At 44.7% G+C, this 17,671-nt stretch overlaps 1 protein-coding gene across 5 annotated transcripts in view; it reads left to right on the plus strand.

The window, feature by feature from the left end:
• The window catches only part of CACNA2D1 (calcium voltage-gated channel auxiliary subunit alpha2delta 1), a 385,544-nt gene that overhangs the window by 49,366 nt on the left and 318,507 nt on the right, over window positions 1-17,671 (plus strand). The gene's annotated exons all lie outside the window — the stretch shown is intronic.

Here is a 17,671-nt window from a genome sequence, read left to right on the forward strand (position 1 = left end):
AGCATCGCTCCCATTGGGAAGTATGCCCAGGTCAGCGACTTGCAGGCATACAGGGAGTGGGGGCTTTTCTGAGGCCTGGCAATTCTTACTCTTTTGCCACAAAAGGAAAAAAAATAGATGTTGATGCTTAATGCACAATTATTTTAACCACGCTCAGGTTCTCTTGCTTCTGAATAATAGCTGCACAGGGATCTGGTGCACATGGAGAGGGGTTTATCTTCTCTGTTCACCCCACTTGCCACAGCCCCAATGAACCATCCCCCAAAGTTTCCAGGAGGGAAACTTCTGATGGTGCTTCAGGGGAAATTGTCATTGTGACTGCATGTTGGGGGAATAATTCAACCCACTTACCACAGTTCCAGTCCTGATTCTTTCCAACACTCACTAGTGAGAAGCAAAAAAGAAAGTAAAGAAAGAAAAGGGGAAAAAGACAAATTAACTGAAGTCATACATTTAACATCTCATCTAGTTTGGCCTAAAAGTAAACCTTGTGTGTGAGAGTAAATCAAGCCTCCAGTCTGAAAACAGAAAAGAAGTTTGCCCACTGGAATAGCTCAGTCAGTAGAGCATGAGACTCAGTCTCATGGTTGTGGGTTCAAGCCCCATGCTGGGCAAAAGACTCCTGCAAGGGGTTGGACTAGATGAGCATAGTGGTCCATCCAACTGTACAATCCTATGATTTAGAAAACTGGGAAATTTTATATCAAACTTTGTCTTGGTGAGCTGTCTCTATTCAGAATTGGGGCCTCCAACAATCTTCATTCAAGCCACATTGGAAAATGTCTGACCTGCACTACTTAGTAAGCAGAGACAGAAGAGTCTCAAGAAATGGAAAGAATGGGGATTGTAAGTGTTCTGGCAGGTAGATTGGATTTTATTATTATTATGATTTTTGGCCACATATGCCATTGATACACTTTGTTCTCAAGTATTTTTTGTTTAGGCATCTCTCCTCTTAGGGCCTGTCCGCACTTCCACTTGTTCTTTGCCTAGAAAACACGAGTCCAAGTGGTTTTCCTCTTTTACCTGCTTTTACCCATTGAAAACTGTTCTTTACTACTCAGTTGAAACAACAGCAATTTGGATTTTATTTGGATTGGTGTTTGCTCCGATTTAGCACTAAAGAGCGAGTTTTTCCTGGGAAAGGAGCACTTTAACTCCCATGTTAAATGATGTTGCTTTATGGCAGAATATTACTGCAGCACTTAACCGTTCTGGATGTACAGTCCATGTTATTTAGGAAAGCTTATTTGAAGTGTCTGTACTGAAGAGAATTGATATAAAACCAACAAAACTGATTCAAAATCCGGTGCTTAATGCTCCATACCTTTTTAATATGCCTCTTGTTAGTGCTGCAGCTATTACAAGAATTGTATTCTGGCTAACCAAGCAAGGCAAGATTACAAAGGAAGTGTTTTATCTCTTGTACAGATTAGCATGCATGTGTTTCTCTCTACTTGGCTTTGAGCTTCCTTTTCCTTTGGGAATAAAACAGAAAAGAAAACAAGTAGCTAATTCTGAGGTTTGTTCACCCTGCAGTCACTGAAGATTCCAGCCAACTGATCTCCTCAGCTGTAAAACTTCATGTTTAGGACTCTACAGTGGAATATATTCTACTGTTCTTTGCACAAAATGACAATTACCAGCTCTTTTGTTGTGTAATAATTCAGGATAGAATTTTGCTTTTGGTGTTAAACCCAGTTGCATAGTGACTAAAAAGCTATGTTTAAAAAGAGAAGAATGTTTCTTTTTTTCTTGTTTCAGTGAATTTCTTTGCAATATTGGATGAGGAATAAACATAATTCTCGATTCTTGTCGTTGTATTTGTGGAGAAAGGATGACAAAAGCAATTCCCCCACTATCTATTTAATTGCCCCTTTCTCCAAAATGTGCAGTGTAAATTTCTCATCTTATTATTTATGGAATGTGAGCACTGCTCAGAGTGCCAAAAATTGACTCTTTGTTCGCAGACAATAAGGAGGATGCAATACAAAAAGCATCTGCATTTTGGCATTAGCAAAACAGCGTCAAATCAGTTTTGACACCAATGTAACTGGGTTGCTCAATTCGTGAGATATACAAAATTGTGATGATTGCTCCCTGAGGGATAATCAATATATTATTTTGTAATTTTTCTATCTTTTATTTGTTTTCCTTTATTGATTTTTTTTGCTGTTATGACCTGCGCTCTTAGGGCCAATCCACATACAACATTTTAAAATCTGGGACCTTCTATGTCCATTCTCCAAATGTTAGAAGTCATATTTAAGTGAAGATTGCAAGAATCAGGTACCAGAACAACACTTCTCTAGCCCCCCCCCCCCAAGACACCAGGGCTGAACACAAGAACCTTTGCAGGGTTCAAACACGGAGAGAGTAGTACTCTTGACACAGGGTCTTCAGTAGTAGTTTGATTGCGGGTGTGTGTGTGTTGGATTTCATTCAGTTATCTTATGGGGTTATTAAGAAATATTTATCCTATCAGCATGTGACAACAGCCACACCCCAGGAATGTCTTCAACTGGCTGGCTAAATACATAGCTGTCAACGTTTACCTTTTTTAAAGGGAAATTCCCTTATTCCAAATAGGATTCCTCGCAAGAAAGGGGAAAAGTTGACAGCTATGGCTAAATCAGATGAGGGTAGTCCCAAATCCTCAGTGAATTAGGGAGTTCCCCTGCGTGCGAAGACGGGCTCCAGTTCAGTGAGTGGATGACACCACTAGTGGGTCCAGTGCTCAAGAAGGCAGTTTCTGATCCTAAACCCCCACTGCCTTGCGGGATATCTTTGGGGAAAGAAAAGGCTAAGGAGTGCACTGTACACAAATCTAGAGTGGAGTCGCTAAGACAACTGGATGGTGCTTTGTATGCCGCAGCCAAGCTAGTGCCAAATGTATTTCTGGGCTTTCCTTTAGACCACATCAGTGAGGCTGGGTGGAGGTGGGCAGGTGGATCTTGTCGCCTGGGCATCCCAGGACCTCCAGTGCTTGTGCTCCAGGAAGGTCACTTCACTGCTGCTAACACAGCGGTTTGACTTCACCCCGGAGGCACACTCCATTGTCTCTTGAGACAGACGAATGCCAGTTTATAGGAATCTGAGCAAAAGATTGACTGAGCATTTTCTTGGCCCTTTGCAGGAGATGGCCCATAAGTCCAGTAAATGGCATTCTTTATCTGTCTCTTCTGTTGCTATCCTTTTGTGTTGGTTCCCCCCACCCCCCCGGACGAGTCTCGTAATTCATTCACCCTTTGAGGCACTATCATTCTGGTTGATTTAATGGTGGCAGCAGCACAAAAAGCGCATTGTGAAAGGGGTGGGCCCTTGTACACTTGTTTATATAGCCTATAAATAAGAGGTCAGTTTCGGATTTAGTAGGTCACTTGTTTCTTACTACTAGAAGCCAATGATGTTTTACTCATGCACTTGCTGCTCTTTCTGAAAAGCTCTTTGTGAATGAACTAGCAGGATGTCTTTTGAGCAAGACTCACTTAAAACAGAGGAGGGAGATTGTGGATGTTTGCACTTGAAAATAAATAGTAAACTACTTTTGTGGGGATTCCTTACAAGAACACCGTTTGGGAGTCTGCACATGATCTGGAAACCCTGCTTTATAAATGTAGTATAGCGGAATCTAAAATAACCTTTTCTCTGGCAGTGTGGTTTATACTTTATAGCATGGGATCCTCTCTGTGATCTACTGTTTCCTGAACTTGCTTTCTTGAGCAGTTTCCTGCTGATTTACCCTCTAGCCCTACAAGTCAGGGATCATCAGCTGCTTTTTCTTTTATCATCCACAATAACTGAGAAATTCATGGCAGTTTAATAACTGAGAGTGTCTTTTCTTTATGAGACCCTTTCACTCATTCTGATACAGTGGTGCCTCGCAAGACGAAATTAATTCGTTCCGCAAGTCTCTTCGTCTTGCGGTTTTTTCGTCTTGCGATGCACGGTTTCCCATAGGAATGCATTGAAAATCAATTAATGCATTCCTAGGGAAACCGCCTTCAGACCAGGTCCGGGGACAGTCTGTCCCCCGACCTCTTCTGAAGGCTGGGGGGGGGGGGGACAAGGGCTTTTCTTCCCACTGCCAGCCTTCAGAAGGCTGTTCTGAAGGCTGGCGGTGGGAAGAAAAGCCCTTCTTCCCACCTCCCGCCCCGCAAGCTCCGGGGACAGGAGGGCTTTGCTGCCGACCGCCAGCATTTTAAAAGCCCCTGCTGTCCCGGGGCGATTTTAAAATGCTGGCGGGCGGGAGCGAAGTCTCCGCTGCCCCGAGGAGATTTTAAAATGCTGGGGGTCGGCAGCGAACGCTTCGCTCCCGCCCGCCAGCATTTTAAGATCGCCCGGGGCAGCGGAGAAGTCTCCGCTGTCCCGGGAAGGCAGGCGGGGGGAGCAAAGACTTTTGCCCCCGCCTGCCTTCAGAAGAGGTCCAGGACCTCGTTCCGATGCCCGGCGGCGGGGTGAGAGGTTCCCGCCCCCCCGCCCCGCTTCGGAGCAGCGTTCTGAAGCGGGGCGGCTGGGGCAGGTGTTCCCGCCCCCCCGCCCCGCTTCGGAGCAGCGTTCCGAAGCCGGGCGGTGGGGGCAGGTGTTCCCTCCCCCCCGCCCGGCTTCGGAGCACCGGGAGAAGCGATCTCCCCGCAGCCCCTTGCTTCAAAAGAGGTCCGGGGGCAGCGGGGAAGAAGCGCTGCGCTTCCCGCTGCCCCCGGACCTCTTTTGAAGCAAGGGGCTGCGGGGAGATCGCTTTTCCCCGCAAACCCTTGCTTCAAAAGAGGTCCGGGGGCAGCGCGAAGCGCTTCCCGCTGTCCCCGGACCTCTTTTGAAGCAAGGGGCGGTGGGGAGAAGCGATCTCCCCGCAGCCCCTTGCTTCAAAAGAGGTCCGGGGGCAGCGGGAAGCGCTTCCCGCTGTCCCCGGACCTGGGGCTGCAGGGAGAAGATCGCTTCTCCCCGCCGCCCCTTGCTTCAAAAGAGAAGACCCGCTGTCCCCTGGGCAAGCTTCGTTTTGCGAAGCAAGCCCATAGGGAAATTCGTCTTGCGAGGCAACTCGAAAACGAAAAAACCTTTCGTTTTGCGAGTTTTTCGTCTCGCGAGGCGTTCGTCTTGCGGGGTACCACTGTAACTGAGAGAGGCTCTGCAAAGAGGTCCCTTCTTTCAGGAGATGAGATCAGTTCTCTATAGACCTGCCAGACCCACTGTATGGAATAACATTCAGTGAAACTCACCTGAGCACTTCCAGCAGGCCTTTAGAATGGTGCCAAAGACTTTTCTTTTTAGCCAGACTTTCTTAGATCTTTAATTTGCAAATATGTACTGAGAAAACATCCACCCCAGGCCTTGGGAGTCGGGTGGGGATGGGGGTTACTGATCCCTAGCTGTGAGAATAGTTATTACTGAATTGATAGCTGTGTTTAATTTTGCTTATTGGACTGTATTTTAAGGTTGTAAACCACCCTGGAATTGGTATGTTTGTGGTATATAGATGTTAAAAAGTAAATAGATCAGTTTCCCCATTATATATGTGTTACTTATATTTTATTTATTTTTATTTGTGAACTGGGTGGATTTTGTATTTTATGAGCTTGGATTTTTAAGTAAAGGGGTCTGCAGATCCCTAAATAATTGCATAAAAGCTCAGTTAGTAACAGGGTTTCCAAAATGCACTTATGTTTTTTTATCCATTTGTGAGTTCCCAGTAGTTTGACACAAAAATTACAGTATTCAACCTAAAATAAACCACAAAAGCTCCTTTGACACACTAAGACAAAGCAACAGCTTACATAAAACATGGATTCTTGAGGTCCAAGAACTAGTCCACAGTTACACAATTCCTGCCTGCCCACCCTGTTTTCCTTTGTTATTAATGCTACTCGGGATAAAACGGGGGGGGGGGGGCATCTTTTTTTCATAGCCGGAAGGCGACATTTCTTTCTAAATAACTTCCTGGGAGCAATCTGCCAAAAGGGGGTGGGGGTGCCAGAGGCAAAAATGAACAGAGCAATTAATGTGAATGTTACCTTTGCATCAAAGGCAAAGACATTGTCAGAGCTAAAGCCACATCCCATTCAGGCAAAGATGCCCAAAGCAGGAGTGAAGAAGGACTGGCGAGGGAGCTGGCCTGGAGAGAGTCTTGAGGTAGAGAGGAAAAAGACTGGGTGCTGCATTTGGACCTGAGGCTTCGCACCCTTGGAATACATCTTTATACAGTGGTACCTCAAGTTACGTACGCTTCAGGTTACATACGCTTCAGGTTACAGACTCCGCTAACCCAGAAATAGTACCTCGGGTGAAGAACAGAAATCGTGCGGCGGCAGCAGGAGGCCCCATTAGCTAAAGTGGTGCTTCAGGTTAAGAACAGTTTCAGGTTAAGAACGGACCTCCAGAACGAATTAAGTACTTAACCAGAGGTACCACTGTACTTCTTGAAATGGTTCTAGACAGGAGTGTAGAGTGTTTAGTGTTTTCTGGATGAACTTCAAATGTTCTGAGTTTGGGGCATATATGGAGCCAATTTTCAGTTTTGTTTTGCCACCTAGTATTCCATTAGCAAAAATAAATCTGCCTCTTTTGTCTTTCAGCACTTTTGTGACTTTAAAATACAGGTCTCTATTGAAGATTATGGCTACTCCATGAGCTTTGACAACTCTATGCTCTTGAGTGGTTTTAAAGTCCAAACAAAGAAACAACCTATTTCCTTCTTTAATCCAAGCTGTCCGGCATGTGGAATTCGGGGTGAGCCTTAGCCAGATGAGGCTGGAGTTAACAGATGTTGCATACCTCCAAGCAGAGGTCTGTAGCTTAACTGAGGTCTTTTATCAATTATTTCCCCCAACACACCCTTTGTCTTTGGCCTCTTCCTGGACAGTGGAAGTTGAAAGGGTAGATTTATTTATTTTTTAGTCTGTATTTTAAGGTCAACTAATCTCCTTTATTGGCATAGAAAAAGTGCATCATATACATGGATCAGATCACAACAGAGTTAATGAAACATAGTAGGAGATAGTTTAGGATAAAACTGTCCAGACATTGTGAGGTATGAAAATGGTTCTTAGGACCTATGGTGACATAATTTCATGGCGTCACTCAAAAATCTTACCACATTCTCCATAACGTCATTCTTACAATTATTCAGCAGATAAGACACCCTGCCCCTCCTTCAATAAGGGCGCCAAATGCTTATAATTTATTTTTGCATAAAATGGGCAATAAAATAAAATGTGTATTTTAAGGTAAACTGACATAATCCATAGTTTCCAGACTTCCATGTGGATCAGAATGCCATCAACAATTGCACTGTGCACGTCTTCAAATTTAGCAATATGTTTTTGGTGCAAAAGTGTGTGCCTTATGAGAAAAATGCATATAAAATTATAAGGAATAAATGAATTTTTTTACCTTCTAAACTCACTACATGTAGAAAAGTGGCACATGACCGACTGGAGAAACAGGGTCCTAGCTGAGCTTTCTCCCTATTTTTCTACTTGCCAGGATTTTGTTTTGCAAATTTAATTTGTGTGACATGTACATGAAAAGGTCACCAGGACAAAAAAGTTTGTTTTAAAATTTTAAATCCAATTTTGCTGTGCATTAAAAAAATAAAAGCACAGAAATGGGATGGAAAATGTTTATGACTCAGCATGTTGAAAACTGACACAGAATAGAAATAGGCTGATCTGTCCACCCCAGTCCACCCTTGGACTCTGCATCTCGCCATCTGCTCTTGCCTTTTGTGTAGTCAGAGACCAGAGAGCGTGAGCTCTTGCTGTAAAGGCTTTGGTTCCTCAAGAGAAGCCCTTTCTGGGGCTCCTTGTTGTGGCTCTGGGTTAGGCTTGGTCCCCTAGCCTGAGTCCCATGATAGCCCTGCTGGCCTCCTTGACTCCTCCTCTGTGCCAGAGTCTCGGCTGCCATTTGAGTTCAGGATCGCAGGAGGAAGGACACTCTGAAGCTGCAGCGTTTCTTGCTGCTTCCAAGTACCTCTGGAAGTCACGGGCAGAAACTCCCTTTGTTTATGCTACCAAATTAAAAGATTTGTTTGGAAAACACATTTCCCCCAAACCCATTGGGAATCTCAGGTATTTGTGTGATTTTTCTGTGCTGGTGACTTTATGCCTTCCTTGAGCTCTTGTCACTGGTTTGCAAAGGAGCTCTTGCCTGCTGTAGAAATGCTATGCATTATAGCCAGTGTTTCCCCCCTAAAAATATGTTTAGGGGTCCTCTCATTTTCCTACTCATATTGAAATACTGCTCCTCAATGAGGCCAAACTTAGATTCACAAAATGTTTAGGGGTATGCGTCCCCCTAGAAAAAAGCACTGATTATAGCAGATTCTGGGGAACACTCTATGGTCTAATGTTTAATTGTTTATTTAATAATTGGTTTTTCTATGTTTTTAGCCATCCTTATTTTTATATGTAAGCCACCTTGAGGCAGGGTGTTTATGAATATGAATATGAATATGAATATAATAGCACTAATTGTGAAGCAGCAAATTGTTTGACCTTCACCCAGTCTTAACAACAACAAAACCACAGTAATGGTTTCGGGGAAAATTTTAGTACCTGTAGTGGAAATGCAGAAGAAGAACTGAGGAGGTGTAAGTTTGGCCTTGCACAGCCCACCCTTCCTGTGTGTCCTCGCAAGAGCACTCCTGCCCTTGAGGGTGGCCCAGCTGGGGATGGATTGCCCAGATTAGGAGCCCTAATTGGCACAGGTGGCGGTCGTAGAGACATCCAGCTCTGCCTGGTTGAGGCAGGTACAAATGGCTCAGGGCAACCTAGTCAAGGAGGATCAGGATGATGGACCAAGCGCTGCTGAGGCTTCCTACGGCTGGATCTGTATGTGGGGAGAATGTCTGGTGTTTCTTTGGCGTTACTTCTCAGTGTAATAGGGTTTTTATTGCTGTGAAGGTTTACTGTCTGAGGGATTTTGTTGTTGCTGTTTGAGGAAGTTTTCCTATTCTGTTCAAATAAAAATCTATTTTCCCTCATATAAAGGTAAAGGTACCCCTGCCCGTACGGGCCAGTCTTGACAGACTCTAGGGTTTGTGCGCCCATCTCACTCAAGAGGCCAGGGGCCAGCGCTGTCCGGAGACACTTCCGGGTCACGTGGCCAGCGTGACAAAGCTGCATCTGGCGAGCCAGCGCAGCACACGGAAACGCCGTTTACCTTCCCGCCAGTAAGCGGTCCCTATTTATCTACTTGCACCCGGGGGTGCTTTCGAACTGCTAGGTTGGCAGGCGCTAGGACCGAGCAATGGGAGCGCACCCCGCAGCGGGGATTCGAACCGCCGATCTTTCGATCGGCAAGCCCTAGGCGCTGAGGCTTTTACCCACAGCGCCACCCGCGTCCCCATTATTTTCCCTCATATATTGTCTACCAAAGATCCTTTAAAGAACCTGCTGTGTTAATTGGCAAAACAGTACACCAATTAGATTTCCAGTCTATATTGGGGGAGTTAGTGGAGGTCAAGGGACAGGTGCCCTCATAAGAGGTACCTGCAGGGGAGAATGCAAAAACCAGCTAACGTGGTACCTTTTGGCTCTGTTACCTTCAGGTACTGCAACTGGGAGTATATCACAGCTGAGAGCCTGTCTCAACAAGCTTCATATTTGCCACATTGATCTAAGAGAACTTCCCTAATCTGAAGACAGAAGAAAATATAGTGCCTTCCAAAGCCCCTCTGAAACATTAATCAATAATGAGAATAGGAGACCTTGGCAGTGGGACAGGCATAAGCTTAAAATCCAGGCTGCATGTTCCCAGCCAGCGGGATCAATTTTATTAGGGGACAGAGCCTGGTGAACTATCTGTCTAGAATATCTAACAAAAATATGTATAATGGATTACTGTAATTTTGTGTGACTTTAACAAATGCTGTATGTAAGCGGTTCAATCAATAGCACTTAAATAGTGTGGCCTGAGTGTTAGAGAGTAATTTGAATCAGGCAGTTTATGCTCTCGAGAAGTGTGCACACGCATGCGTGCACATAGGAATCTCAGCTTGCTTCCGAGGAGAAGGAAAAGTTAGAGGAGGTTTTGAATTATTCATCTGTTTGCTTTCTCATGGAATCTCACTGACAGCACCATTCACTTCTCTGTAGGCTGGAAAGCCTTCATTGCATGCAAGGGAGCTGCTTTTAGAGAATATCCACAAAGCACTTGTACATTGTACTAGCTGCCCCCTCCGCCCCCAGTCAGAGATTTTAAAGCTGCATTTCCTTGGAGAAAACACACCCCAGGATTTCTCAGATGAGAAACATATTGGGATGTTCCTTAATGATAGGATTGGTAAGAGTGTGCAATGCTCAGCATGGGGGCTCCATTGCCCCATTTCATCTTTCTGGGGTTTCTCCCCCTTAAATAATCCACCAAAATAAAGTGGGATGGATGCAGCAGTGGATGGCAAGATAAATATAACTTGCTTAATGTGTCATGGTTTGAATTGCTGTATTAGCATTTTCTAATGTGCAGAATTGAAAAGGACAGTGAAATATCTCTAAGTGCAGTATAAATGAGTGATGGGCAGTACTATGGGTGTTAAGACCTAATAGTTCGTTAAGCTCATCTGTTTCAGTAAAATGAAACTTATGTTAATGTATGTATTCTCCCCTCTGCTTTTTCTGTTGAAACCTAGCAAGCAGCCTTACACCAGGCCAGGCCATTTATACATCCAGCTCAGTCTCATCCACTCTGGCAGCTGATCTCTGGCGCAGGAGAGTCACAACACCTGCTCCCTGATCTTTTTAACCAGAGATGCCAGAGATTAAACTTGGGGAACCTTCTTCAGGCAAAGCACCTGACCAGTTATTGAGACATGGTCTCTCCTCTGCTACATTTTGTAAGTAAACTAAATATTTAAAGTTTTTAAAATACCACACGTGCAGCAGCCCAGAGAGGGTGTGTGAAAGAGAATTAAAGCAGGACTTCATGTTCAAGCAACAAAGGGAAAGGATAATCCTTTCTGTGCTAAAGGGTCCAATGGCACCTTGAAAACCAATTATTTATTTGTGGACTAGAGTCTACTTTATCAGTGCAGATTGCGGGCACATTTGATTAGTTCTTTCTGAAGCAATGCACAAACTGAGGCACAGCTCTCCTTTGAAATTTGCACTTCTCCCCAGTCATGTAATAGTTACAAAAATGCTTATACTATATTAAATTGTGCATAAACAGGCATATGTTGCTGAGAATAACATACAGAAATGGGTTATAATAGGGGGGAGTGGTTTGTAAATTGTTTGTAAAAATGTGTGTATTGGGCAACATTAACCTGCAAAAATGGGTGCATCAGGAGAAATTTACCCTAAAATGTTGATTAATTTTCATGAGGACTTTTTAAAATGCAAACTGATTTGGAAATACAGAGAATTCAATTTAAAATTGGGGGGAAATGAGAAACAGAGAGGAACCAATATTGGCAGGTTCTGATCTGTTTTGGGGCAGAACCAATGTTAAATCAGGGTTTTTTAACCCTAATTACTATAAGATATTTATTAGCATTTTCACAAGTTTTATAAAACATAAAAATCACACAAAAAAGACACAAAAAAAGAAAATCAAAAATACATACAAAAAACCAGAAAACAAACAAAAACCACATGTATAACTTCATTCCCTTATATTCGTGAAAATTACTTTCCCGACCTCCTCATACCTCTCCTTACTGCATTCCATTCTCTAATTAATTCTCTTCAACAAATCCTTCCCTTAATTTTGGTTAAATTTTTAGGCTTTCTTTTCATATTACATAATAATTGCAGCTAGCAACCCCTTAATTTCAGAATCAACATCGTCTTAACATTCAACAATTTTACAATATTTCTTAAGATAGTCTTTAAATTTCTTCCAATCTTCTTCCGCAGTCTCTTTCCCCTGGTCTCGGATTCTGCCAGTCATCTCTGCCAGTCCCATATAGTCTATAACTTTCATCTGCCATTCTTCCACGGTGGGTAGTTCTTCTGTCTTCCAATACTTTGCGATAAGTATTCTTGCTGCTGTTGTAGCATACATAAAAAAAGTCCTGTCCTTCTTTGCCACCAATTGGCCGACCATACCCAGGAGAAAGGCCTCTGGTTTCTTTAAGAAGGTATATTTAAATACCTTTTTCATTTCATTATAAACCCTAATTAAACATATAGCTGGAAGAGGGGTGGGAGAAGAACGCCCCCTGACTGAGACCAGGACCACTACCCTTCAAGGATCCTGGGGTGGGGGTGGTGAATTCCCTGCAGATCACCCACATGCTGCAGGAAGGCTGTTGGGTGGAGGGGTGGGAAAGGCATCAGGCAGAAGGGAGAGAGTTGGGCAGACAGGTAGTTGAGCTTATCTTCTTGCAGAAGATCGGAGCCAGGTCTTGGTTTTTTCATGGGGTTTCCCCACCCCATCTCTTTCCTGCCTGAAGTCCCACACTCTGACAGCCACAGATCACTCTGGGCCAACCAGCCCAACCTGTAGCAATCTGTGGCTGTCTGAATCCGACTCATCCAATGCCCAAGGCCCTCCAAATCAGTCCAATATGGCTCCAAGCCTTGGTCAAATCAGCCCTAAAAACATATATATATGTTTCCACAGCCCTTAGCCTTAACACCGGCTCACCACAGGGTTGTGTGTTGAGTCCCCTGCTCTATGCTCTCTATACGTATGACTGTACAGCCATCTATTCCAGCAACAAAATCATCAAGTTTGCTGATGACACTACGGTGGTAGGGCTCATTTCAGGAGGGGATGAGTCCGCCTATCGGGACGAGGTGGAGCGGCTCTGTGTTTGGTGTGGAGAGAACAATCTGGCTCTTAATACGGCTAAGACCAAGGAATTGGTGGTGGATTACAGGGAAAAAAAGGCGGACATTCAGCCCTTGTATATCAACGGGGAACGGGTGGAGAGGGTGGCGGAATTCAGGTTTTTGGGAGTAACTATCGATCAGGGCATGACTTGGAGCGCAAATACCACTGCTCTGGTGAAGAAGGCCCAGCAGAGAATTTATTTCCTCAGACTTTTAAAGAAGAACAATCTGAGTGAGAGACTGCTGGTGTCCTTCTACCGAGGCTCCATAGAGAGCATTCTTACATACTGTATTTGTGCTTGGTTCTCCAGTTGTACAGCTAGGGAGAGGAAGGTGCTCCAGAAGGTCATAACCACAGCCCAAAGGATTATTGGTCATCCTCTCCCATCTTTGGAAGAACTGTACGGTTCCCGTTGTCTTAGGAAAGCAAACAACATCCTGCAGGATTCATCTCACCCGGGACACAGTCTGTTTGCACTACTGCCTTCTGGCAGGAGATATAGAAACATCAAGTCAAGGACAAATAGACTGAAAAACAGTTTCTATCCAAGAGCTGTGGCCTTTTTGAATGCTGTAACTCGATAGTGTGACCTGGGAGTTTGATGGGTGTTGGTGTGGGTGTGGCTGGAATGTGGTTTGTTTGGTTGTTGTTGTTGTTTTGCTTTTGTTGTTTTTAAGGGATGGCATCCAATTTCGTTGCACTTGTGCAATGTTGCACTTGTGTAATGACAATAAAGAATCTATTCTATTCTATTCTATTCTATTCTATTCTATTCTATATATATATATATATATATATCTATATATATCTATATATATATCTATATCTATATATCTGCAACTCAGGATAACACTTCATGCATATAAAGAAATGGACTCCAATCCTCAAAAATGTATGCTGTAATAAATGCATTTGTCTTTAAGGTGCCACAAGACTCCTTGCTGTCTTTGCTGTGAAATATTAATGGCTTCTCCTCTAGAAGCTCCGTCTGGTTACCCTTCTGATTTATTTCTTCTGCATAACTGATGGTGTGGTGGAAGAGGAGCACTTGGGCTCCCCCTCCCCCCATTCCTCACCCTAATGACCTGCTAGATAGGGACTGATTTAATCAACAGACACCTTTCAAGCCAAGTGATTGTGAATCTGAATCAGATTGTTGCAGAGCAAACAAATGCTTCCCAGCAGATTGCCGGGGGATATTGACTCCTCTGCTCTGTTTCCCCCTCAAATATATCGTCTCTTAAGGAGTGGCCTCCAAGCAAACCTTGGCAATATCTATATAGATGGCCCTTTAATCAAAATGTCACTAAAGCCTCTGCTACGTTACGCTTCATCGGAAAACAGTCTTCTTATTTATTTAAACCATTGAACTTCAGTTCCAGCCACCATTAACCCTGGCAAGCAAAGATGGATGGAGGAGTGACAAAAGGCGTGTGCCAGAGCGGTGATCGTTTACGTCTTGATCAGCTTGTAACATCCCTCGGGGGAACCGTGGAGCAATTAAGTCCGCCCATTACAGACATGGCTACCCCTCTCTTTAAGCGCTTCCATGAGAGGGAGAACCGGTAATTCCTTGTAATGACTGCTACATCTGTTCAATTATATTTCTTCATATTGATGCTTCATTAGAGGACAAATCTGGATGAGGGAAAGGAGGGTTGGGGTGGCCCCCACATAAATGTCAGACTAGTCTCCCTTAATAGCCTGTTTGTCTGTAATGCACATTGACTAGGCTGGCAGGCCTTCTCGCCTTCTGACCTCCAAGTCCCAGAAAGGGAAGGGGGAACTTGGGTGTGTGTGTGTGTGTGTGTGTGTGTGTGTGTGTGTGTGTGTGTAGAGAGAGGGAGCAAACTGTAAGGGTGTTACATCTAATGCCCCCTTTGTTTAGCTTCAGCATGAAATGACCCTCAATGACCTTGAGGTCATTCTCTGTGTTTAGGAAGCAGTTAGATGGCTAAGCTTTTGGTGGCTATTACCAGGATCCCCGCCCCTCGCCATTCTGGCCCCTCTCAGGTGGGCGTCGTTGCCATTATAAGAGAACAAGGGAAGTGTTTGTGGTGAGACCTAGACCTCTTTTTCTAGAAAAATAGCACTGGCTAGTAGCATGCATAGTGCTGTTAAAATTGTTCCTTGGATACTGCTGATATCTGGAACAACAGGTCTGCCGGGGGCTCTTGGGTTAGGAGCGCTGTGGGTTAAAGCAACCTGCATGGCTTTCAGAGATGATTAGACAAATGCATAAGACTACCAGTAGCTATGTTATGAAAAGTGGAAGGAGGAACAAGCTGCATCGGCCCTGGCCTCGCTAGGTGCTGGGGTGAAATTGCCACAGCTCCCTCAGTGGGAGCATTGGTAGTTTCAACCTAGCATCTCCCCCCCCCCCCCCGTGTGCTGGCGGTAGAGGGACTTGGGAGCACTGGCGGTTTCACTCATGATACACCACCATTGCATTCTGACCCTCAAACTGGTCCTGGGTGAAGTATTGACACATCACCCAGGCCTAGACAAGGGATCCTACTTCAGATCAAAAGAAGCTTCATTTCCCATGCATGTCCATTAACAAAGATTGTTTGCATTTTGAGGCAGAAATATGCAATGCAGAAATCATGCAGGCAGAAATGTGTGCAAGTAGCAATGCGAAAAGGTGATGCAGCAATCCTCACTTTAAAAAAACAGAGCAAATAAGTAGGTTTTCAGATGGTGCTGAAAATCCATAAGAATTGATGCCACCTGTATAAGAGAAGGGTGGGAATTCCATAAACATGGTGCCAGTACTGAGAAGGCCTTACATGTCCTGTCCTCCAACTGTCTCTGCCTCCACTCATACCAAACATCTTACAGCCTGGAGTAAAGATAATTTGGATTGCAGTGCTCTGGTCCATGGGGTCACGAAGAGTCGGACACGACTATATATTCCTGCAAGTGGGACAACTGAATCCCAACTTAGGGTTGGCTTTAGAATGGGACATGAAGAGCCATCACAAAGAAGGGGCTACTTTTCTACTCTGGCCATGTTTTATGCTTTATCAACTTCACAAGCTTGGTTTTGGACTATCAGGAAAAAATGCGTTTGTCTGTGTCAGTTGAGGCTGATAGGAATTGGGCAAGGCTAGTATGTATAGCCTTGAAATGAAATGTATTAAATGGAATTAAAATCACAGGTTAAAAATTAGGTGCCATCTTCCAAAGTAAGATCATGCATTATTCAAGAGACTTGATAGAGAGTTTAGAATATTCTATCTGCATATCCATAAGCTTTCTTTTTTGCTTTGAGTGTCTTGAGATTGGATGCTTTTCCTCCCTACTTGAAACGTTTTCCAGTCTGACTGTTTGTGGTCATCTTAACTGGCATGTCTGGAGGCTGAGGCTTCCTTTGGTTTTGTTGCAATTACGTAGTGACTTCTTGTTTCTGGGTTGGGGGAACCCTTTAGGTTTGCCTCCCTAAAAAACACCACCATATTGTATGTAGCACCCAGAATATTTGCATTCTCTGACACATTTTACACTGATGGACTTACAGGTGATGCTCTCATGTAATACACTGTGGCAGTCATTCTGCTTTTGAAAATGATAGATTCCCTAAGATGAGAAGAGGTGATATAACAATGGGGTTCACAGTGATTGCATCCAGGATTGATGATAGATGGCTTTTATTTCAGCTCTCACAAGTCGTTTGAGAAGCTGGTGGAAAAGCAGTGTACTGATGGCTTTTACAAAGTGCAGTGAATGGCTGCCAATTGTGGACTGGTTCCAGTAACAATTTGAGAACTGCATTAACTCGATTGCATGCAGTAGTGCCATTGAAGACTCATGTATCACTTCTTGATGTCCTCCTCTCCTTCAAGCAAAACAAGATAATCACAGATTTGTGCAGCATGATTTGTAGCTGCCTCACTGTGCTCCCCCTCTTTTTAAAGACCAACTTTCATCCGTTAAACACACCTCTTCTTTAAGAGAGAGATTACAGAAGCTTAAGACAGGGGTGGGGAACCTGGGACCTTCCAGATGTTGCTGGACTACAACTACTGTCATCCTTGCATGTTTCTTATGTTGCCCGGGGATGATGGGAGTTGGAGGGCCACAAATTTCCCATTCCTGTCCTATGTGATGTACCATATTGGCCCGAACGTAAGACACACCCACAAATAAGCCACACCTTTAAAATTCAAGGCTTATTTGCAGGTGTGGCCCACCTCCCAGCACTATCACCCTGAATGGGGATGGGGGCGGCTGACACTGGTGCTCAGCACCCTGCTCCCCAAGCTGGCGCCTATGCTCAGTTTCGAGCGTGCTGTGTGCCCGCCTCCTGGTGACTGGGAGAGGCTTGGGAGTGGCGGGTGGGTGCTGAGCTGCTGCCCCATGCTGCTCTGGGGGGGGGGGAGCCGTAAAGTCGCAAATATAAGCCACACATTTACTTTTCACAGCCTGATTGGGGGGGGGGAGTGTGGCTTGTATACGGGCCATTTTGGTAGTTTAAACCATGGCATTGCTGCCACTGGTAACATTTACTGACAATGTCTATCACTAGCTTTCAGTGCGGTACACTCTTTGCCATTATTACCTTTCTCTATCACCATTATCAGGGACGCGGGTGGCGCTGTGCGTAAAAGCCTCAGTGCCTAGGGCTTGCCGATCGAAAGGTCGGCGGTTCGAATCCCCGCAGCGGGGTGCACTCCCGTTGTTCGGTCCCAGCGCCTGCCAACCTAGCAGTTCGAAAGCACCTCCGGGTGCAAGTAGATAAATAGGTATCGCTTACTAGCGGGAAGGTAAACGCCGTTTCCGTGTGCGGCTCTGGCTCGCCAGATGCAGCGATGTCACGCTGGCCACGTGACCCGGAAGTGTCTCCGGACAGTGCTGGCCCCCGGCCTCTTGAGTGAGATGGGCGCACAACCCTAGA

Source organism: Podarcis muralis, chromosome 10 (genome assembly GCF_964188315.1).
Source record: "Podarcis muralis chromosome 10, rPodMur119.hap1.1, whole genome shotgun sequence".
Taxonomy (NCBI): domain Eukaryota; kingdom Metazoa; phylum Chordata; class Lepidosauria; order Squamata; family Lacertidae; genus Podarcis; species Podarcis muralis.